We start from the raw sequence: 7,963 nt of genomic DNA, 5'->3' as shown, positions 1-7,963 counted from the left end.
AGTGACCTCCTACACATCCCAAACCACAAGTATCACCCCAGTACTCCAAAAAGAACCCGAAGGGGTGGAAGAGCAGCTCTCTGTTGTCTTTAAGGTAAGCAAATTTAAATAAGTGACTCTGGCAGTTTCAATTATTCTTCTTTTAACTGCACTACAAGAGAGGGAAAAAAAACCCTATTTAGCACAAGGGATTATATTAGGGAAGGGGGGGGGTGGAATTTGAGAGTGTTTTATTTATGGCAAAACTGCAAATTACCTTAATAAATTCCTTTGCCAAGCTGTATCAGCTACTAAAACATTGTTCTTTGTGGGTGAATAACTTTTAATTTGAGTGTTCGGGTATTCAGCAGAGTGAGGTAATGGATTAGCAATTGCCTGTATTGTAAATGTCATCTTGGCATAATTAGGGTGATTATTGTTAACCAGCGGAGTTTAGTATTTATCTGTCACTGGGTGAGAGAATCTAACAAAGCCCCAATTAGTTATAAACGGTGGTGGGTGGCGGGAATGGCACACAGCCCCTGAAACGCTCTTTGGGATTTCAGTTTGTTTCCGCGTTCAGTTGGCTTTTGACATCTGCATTAAGGTGACCTCCCCCTGAGGACGGGGACGGCGAGTCCCGGGCGCACGGAGATGCCAGGGCAGGAACTGCCCCAGAGGAGGAGGCGTGAGCCGGAGCAGCTTGGGTTCACTGCGCTGAGCACAGGTCGCTGCCTGCCGGCTCTGAAGCAGGGAGGTGTAAAGCATCCTCCACCGTGCCCAGCTGGGCTTGTGGGTGATGCCTGAATCTGTCCAGCACTGCAGGCTCAAGGCAGCATCAAAGGATGCAAGAAAAGCTTGATTAACAGATTCTGCCCCGATTTCTCCTTCCCTGCCCCACTCACCTTTGTCCCTTTGCCCTGCAAATGGGCCAAGTGAAATGTCTGACCTGTGGTAATGGTCACTCCCTGAGAAATGGGAGCAGAGGAGCAGTAGAAGCTCACAGCAGTAGGAAAGGGATGCTGAGCTGTTGGAAGATAGCAAACATTACTGCAGCTTACAGCCACCTCTGAATGCAGTGCTTCTGCAGGCTCCAGTTCCCAGACTGGTTGCAGTGCAGTTTAGGTGGCCTTTCCATCTCCAGCCCTCAAAGCAGCAGCGCAGGCAGTAACTACCTGACTGGCCTGCACTGGTGTTGCTCTGATGGACACCAGCACGCCAAGACTCAACTTTCAAGTCTTAATTCCCATTTAGGCTCCTTGCTGCCCATCCATGTCTAACAGCACCCTGTTTCTGGTGGTTAAATGGGTACTTTAAGAAGCGGGCTGAGTTCAGCTCTGCAGGGGAAAGGCTGCAAAACCTTATTACAGGCAGCTATGGAGTGGTGTCCCCATTGGAACCATCATCTCCTTTCCCCCCGGGCAGTCAGCAGCTGGCTCAAGGCACCAGGGTTAATGTCCTTTGCGAATACTTATCCAGCCTAATAGAAGTGGGGATATTGCTATCAGTCACAGATATTTCAAATCCTTCCTCTTAATCCTGACAAGCTCTTGCCCTTAATAACTTCAGTGGGACTTTTGCCAGAGCAAAGACTGTCAAGTCAGATTCTCCGATTAAATGAAAAGAAAAGCAGGAAGGGAAGTTCAAGGTGAGGATTTTTTTTCCCTTGGTGCTTTTTATGGATGTTCATAGCTGGAAACTGGGGTGGGTTTTTTTTCTCTTCTGATTATCTAAATGATGGATGAGTCAAACAGCCTGAGAAATGTTTCCAGATCCAGCCACAAATGACAGAGGATGAACAGAGGAGTAAAGCCATCAGGGGCTGAGGAAAGACAGAAACAGAAGGCTTAGCTGATAGGGAAATAAAAGACTCCGTGGGAAGAAAGAGGCTTCTGAGGGAAGCAGGGATCATGTCCTTTATGAAGCTTACGCTCAGTGAGAGTTTCTACATTTTTAATTACTGGATATTTAAGTGCATTGTAATCAGCAGTTGGTTCAGGCTATCTCAGACAACAGGTTGCTTGTGGCCACAGTGTTATTAGGTGGTAGCTCTTGAAAGTCCTTGGAAACCTTTTGCGGTGCTCAGTCTCCTGTGGCACAGATTATCTCAGCTTGCTTTAATAAAACTGAGAGGAGCATTTCTGTCCTCCCTCTGTGGCAGAAAACCTGGAAAACACGAAGCTGAGAGCCACAAAGCAAATAAAGATCCAGCTCCTGTTTTAAGACATTCTCTGATTGCTGATGTTCCCACTCTAGGGAGGCAAGGAGCTTGATGGATGGTTTGCAGGTTTTAGGGCAAGCGATGCTGATAAGCGATGAGCTCTTGTCAGGATATGAGCCACAGGGGACAAAGAGCAGCAGCAACAGAAGATTTGAGCTGCTTTTAGGAAGAATTGGCATTTTCTTGCACCTTTTAAAAGCAGGCACGAGAAGCTATGGGATCCCTCCAGGCACCAGCTCAGAAACAGGGCAGAGTCCAGCCCACCATGTGAAGGTAGACCTGGTGTCCCTCCAGACCCAACCCAAGCCAACCCTTGCTTTCCTCCCAGTGTGCAGAGACCCTTTCACCTGAGGAAGAACCTGAAGTCACCGGCTACAAACCTGCACCACCTCAAGGAGGATCCAGGAGCCTGTGGCCACCGCAGGGCCCGCCTGCAGCAGCCAGAGGCTTGCCAAGAAAAACAGGGTTTGACCTGGTTTTGGGGTGGGCACAACCTGGATTTACTTCCCACAACTGCACAGGTACTGCTTCCGTTGTCAGCTATAGGAAGCTTGTAAATACTCAGCAAGCTGAACTTAGATCCCCTTTTATACCCGAAACAAGCCCATAAATCCAATGTAGTTTTTTGTAAGTGCAGCCAAAGTTCTCCTATTATTTATTTAGATGCATCTGGGAGCTTCCACATTTGCAGTGATTTGCCGGCACAAACATCTTTCAAGCGAGTGTTTTCTTCTTGCTCTGTGAATATTCTGTCCGTGGCCTTTGAGGGGAAAAAAAGACGTTTTGGCCAAAGCAGGAGAAAATAAAAATCTATAAGCATTTTATAGAACTCGTCAACTACAATTTTAGTTTAGTTTTGCAGGACGTTCTCTTCTCTTCAGCTTCTATGGGAAGGTCAATACTACTTCTATAAAGCCTTCAGCAGCAAGGTTTATTACATGGGTACGTCCACTCTCCGTGCAAAGTCAATAGATACACTGAGTTCCTGAACAGAATAGGAGGGATCAAAGGGGAGGTTTTGAGAGGTTAAGCTCTCTTGTATGAACTGAAGCAGAGTCTAATTCCTTAAAGGTTTGATCCAGCCCCTAGGGAGAGATATGAAATCTCTTCAACAGAAACAGGACCTGACCTTCACCCAGAGACAAGTCAGGACCTGGAGGAGCCCCAAGTGCTTAACACAGGCACAGACACGCCAGCAGCCACCTCCTCCCCTTGCCTTGGTTTGGAGCACAGTCAGTCCCAGGGAGAACATAGACATCCATGGTAATGAATGGAGTGGGAAGCTTGGCTCAGTAGCACCATTTAACGCCTGATAATCCCTCATCCCAATTTGCTCTAGTTTATTAGACGTCCCTGGAAACGGGCGTGATGGAGATGATACCATGGAAACATGACAGCAAACAGAGCTGTCATCTCGCATCTTCTCCATCGATGGATCCTTCAGGCAGAGCAGAGCTGGCTCACGTGTGCACCTCCCTCACCTCTTCCTCTCCAGCTTCACGTCAAGAGCATGAAGACATCCCCATGCTGCAACCAAGGGGGCACTTGTTCATCAGGTCTGGGGGGGAACTCAAGCCAGCCATGACCACAACTGCCCCAGTATGGGCAGAGAGGGGCAGATGAGACTGGAGACCTCAGCTGCTTGCATCTGGAGCCACCGGAGGCAAGTGTTACTTCCCTCCCCCTTCAAATGAGCTTCAGCGCTGCCACTTGGCTCAGATAATTTACTTTTAATAGTCTGGTTACAAAAGAGATTGCAAAGGAAGCACGTGACCCAGAACAGGGATTTCTGAGTCACATTCTCATTTCCCCCTCATGCCTCCTAGGCCTCTAATAAACTACAAAGAGGCATTAAGAAAACACTAAGAACTCTTTATCAGCTAAGATTTGGGAACTGGTGCAGCGAGCAGGCAATAATGGATTCCATGTATCTGCAATACATCCCTGGGGCAGCAGCCAGACAGGGGAGACGGGAAGTTCAAGTGCTCAGGACACAGACTGCCCGGATCAGGTGGCCGGGGGTGAGCAGTCCTGCCCCAGCCAGGCTCTCAGGAGGCTTTCATGCCTCATTCCCTGGGAAACCCAAGGGGGATGAAGTAGCTGTCATCTGTGCTTTGGGATATCTGCATCCCCCCAGCGCATTGCACCACTCGGGCCAGGTTAAACGGCAGCATGCAGATGGGAAAAGGGGCCACATCCTACCTCTGCCTACAACGTCCCTGAGTGGAACACCAGTTCAGCAGCCAAAATCAACCCCGGGGAATCAACTGGCAAATATCCCCCCAAGGCAAAGAAATCAATGCAGACATCAAGCCGAGGTTAAAAACACATACCTAGAACTAATTACAGAAGGAGAGCTAAGCCTGGGGTGGATGAGAGCCCTTGATAAAGGAGACGGATCCACCAGGTAAAGGGAGCAGTTGGCCTCAATGGCTTGGGTTATTTATTTTTTCTCTTTCCTCATGTAGGTCAGATGTCCTCCCGGGGGGGTTTTCTCTTAACCTCCCTCTTAGGATCTCAATTACAGGCTCAGCACAGATTAACAACAACAACAACAGATAATAGGACAGTTAAAGCAAAAGAAACCTCAGAGGAAAACCCAGTGTGCTTAGACCAGAACAAATAGCAAAGGGTTCATGGGGAAGGAAAATCAATGTGGCTGATATTTATTACACTCTTTATGGAGGGAGATGGGACTCAACCAGAGCCCATTTAGAGTTCTGTTCTGCTTGGGGTTTGCCATAAACAAAAGGAATGAGTCCAGCCCTTCGTTACAGTTTGGTGCCCAGCACATTTTAATGAGGGTTAGGAAAATAGGCAGGAAAGGGGGGGAAAGGCAAGAAAAACTAAAGAGAAGGAAAAGAGGTGCAAAAAAATCCAACTAATTCATGATCTAGTATCAGTTCTGTTCAGTCTTCTGTTGGATCTTCCAAAAGCAACATCTCCTTTCATTTGGATTGGGTCGTTGCTGTTCAAACAGGCTTCTGATGCCACACGTGAAGAGCAACCAACCAACCATGAGTAGGGAGGGGAAAGGGAATAAAAGAAGGCGAACAATGCCACAGCAGAGAGTCTAACCCAGTGCAGTGTCCCACAGGAAGGTTTCTCTGCATAACTGCAATCTCTATGAGGGACTGCAGGGACCTAAAGCCACGGCATGGGGCACAGGAGCATGCGGGAAGCACTTTCTCACTGACCCTATCCTATGCTGGCTTGCACACGGAGTCAATTATGTGTGTGTGTGTTTGTGTGCAGGTGTCTGCAGTGACCCACAGAATGCATTCTCCCTGCTTGATCCACCCTGTTGCGTGACCGACTGTGCTCAGACGTGATGGAGATTGATAGTACTGAGATCAGACTCCGGTCAAGGAATTTGAAATCTGATTTGAGGTGAGTTCTGCTTCAAGTCTAGCTCAAAATCAAATTGTTTCAGTTGTGGCAGGGAGGGGGAATAGGAACAGAGGAGGTGAAACACTCGCTGCTGCCTAGCTAAGATAAGCCACGCAAGACAAAGTATGAACTGATTCTGTTAGCACACCAAACAGAGAGGGACATAATTCCATCCTCCTGTCCAAATCAGAGAGCATTACTGTCACCAATGGTGCATAATTCAGGGGTGATAAATCATTAAAAGCAGGTAGAAATGGGAACATCCCACTGTTTGATGCCATTGATACTAAGCCTGGCTGGGAAAGGCACGTCCTCTGTGTCAGTGGCTCATGGTTCTCTGCATATGGAGGTGTGGGTAGGCTTTGAAGTTCCCTCAAGGTTCCGGAGCCTCACGGGTAGCGGAGAACATTCCCAACCCTGACTCCATGCTGTCATCTTGGATCTCCCTGTTGCACAAGCCCAGCACCAGACCTAATTTGAGCCAAGCTTATGGCCGAGTCCATCCACTTGCTCCCAAGGGTGCGCAGCTCCAGACCTGGAGGAGGCCTGAAGATAAAGCCCTGCCCTCCTGTGCTCTGCTTGCTCCCGGCTCTGTCTGTGCTCTGCTGTGTCACCTTGAGCAATCCCTATGGCTCCACACGTCCCCTTTCCTATCAGACGGCTCATCCAGGTGCCCTCATTAACCTCATTAACTAATGAGCCAAAGCGATCCCAGACATCTGCTGATGAGCCTCACTTGGAGCCTTGGAGCGTTGCTCCATCAGCCTGCAGGATTCCATCCGACACCATCCAAAGTCTCTTTCCAGCCTTCGCCAGCACAGCAGGGGTAAGAGGGATTGAACCGGGCTCAGTGCTGCAGGTGAAACACGAGGTGCTCGAATGAGGACTGGGAGGAAGCCATTCCCTGCTTGATGGGGCCGTTCAGAAAGAGGGCAGTGCCAGTTTATGGAGCATCCCGACTTCGCCGTTTCCCTGCTGTTCCGGTCGCTTCGGGCTCCCCTGGAGGAGCGGGGCTGCGATCACCACCAGACACAAAACAAAGGCGTGAAAAACACCTCCTGGTTTAGGGAAGTCGGGAGGGCTGTGGCTCAAGCTGCGGCTCTGCAGCCACCTGGAGCTTAATTGCCACTTAAAGGAATTATCTGCTGCCTTTATCCCTAAGAAAAACAACTATTTGTATGGAGCAGACAGGGAAGCACGCTGGGAATTGCCCTGTAGAGCTGCTTCCCCTCCTCTCACCGTGTTCCAAGCGAAAGAGAACAGAAACAAAACTCAGCCTACAGCGATAGGGAGGAGGAGCGGCGCTGGGCAGAGCATGAACCTCCAGGAGCTCCAATGGGAGCGAACAGACACTTCCAAGCATCCCCTGATCTTGTGCTCCTTCCTCAAGCACCTGCAGTGCTAGAACACATTCCTGATGGGGTAGCCCTAGGTCTCATCAAAAGCCTTGCCTTTCTATGTCATCTCCCAGCACATGCTGCTTTTGGCATCACCATGATTTACATTTCCAGGGAATTCTTCCAGCCTCTGAGAGCCCAATGCCTGCCCTGGGATCCTGTCAGGAGAAGTAGTTTTTCTCTCCTTTAAAGAAAAAAGAACCTCTTTTCTCTTTCATATCTACCAGGAATAAGTCCTTGCTGAAATGAGCTACTCGCTGTGGGAGAAAGGCACTGCACTGACGGGCTTGAAAGCTGACAACTTCTTATTACACTACAAAAAGTCACCTCCCCAGTGATGGGGGAGGCTGAACAGCAGGAGGCTCTTCTCTTCCAGCATCCTTTTGCTGTACTAAAAGCTTCAGAGGAACCTGTAGGAAACCAGAACTGGGCAGGTCTAATACACCCAGAGCTTAAACTAGCCCTGGCTTTAGCCCTGAATTGCTCTTTTTACCCTCTTTGCTGTCATATGGTCTTGCCTCATAACCTTATGTCCAGACTCCCTTTTGAACATCTCTCTGAGTGCTTGGTACTGGGGCATGCAGACCTCTTTAGCACGCAGAAGCAAATGCACCTTATCTGTGGCATCCTCAGCACTTGGCTTTCAAGCACTAAGATAAACCAGAGTCTCTCCCATCCCTCTGCACTGTCCAACTCACAATCAGGAGCTTACCGGCAAAGGCTTTGCCTTGAAAAAACTCATTGTAACTGTGATAGGTAAGATTGTCATTTTGGAAGTCATTTTGTTAGGAAATAACATGTTTCCTGCAGTAACTACTTCCCTGGTCAAAAAGCTTCATGCCTAAGCAGTGTCTTGCTTTCATTTTCTTGTCCTTGATCCTCAGCTCATGGATATCAGCATCTCTTGACAGAAGTCCATAGAGGTACATCTGTGTATGTGAGCTATAGATCCGGTCCAAGTCTCAGTCTACACTCT

The sequence above is a fragment of the Pezoporus occidentalis genome, unplaced genomic scaffold (assembly GCF_034315485.1).
Source record: "Pezoporus occidentalis ecotype Australia unplaced genomic scaffold, CSIRO_AGI_Poc_V1 ctg202, whole genome shotgun sequence".
NCBI classification, from domain to species: Eukaryota; Metazoa; Chordata; class Aves; order Psittaciformes; family Psittacidae; genus Pezoporus; species Pezoporus occidentalis.
The sequence above is the reverse complement of the archived record's forward strand: the minus strand, read 5'-3'. Positions refer to the sequence as shown.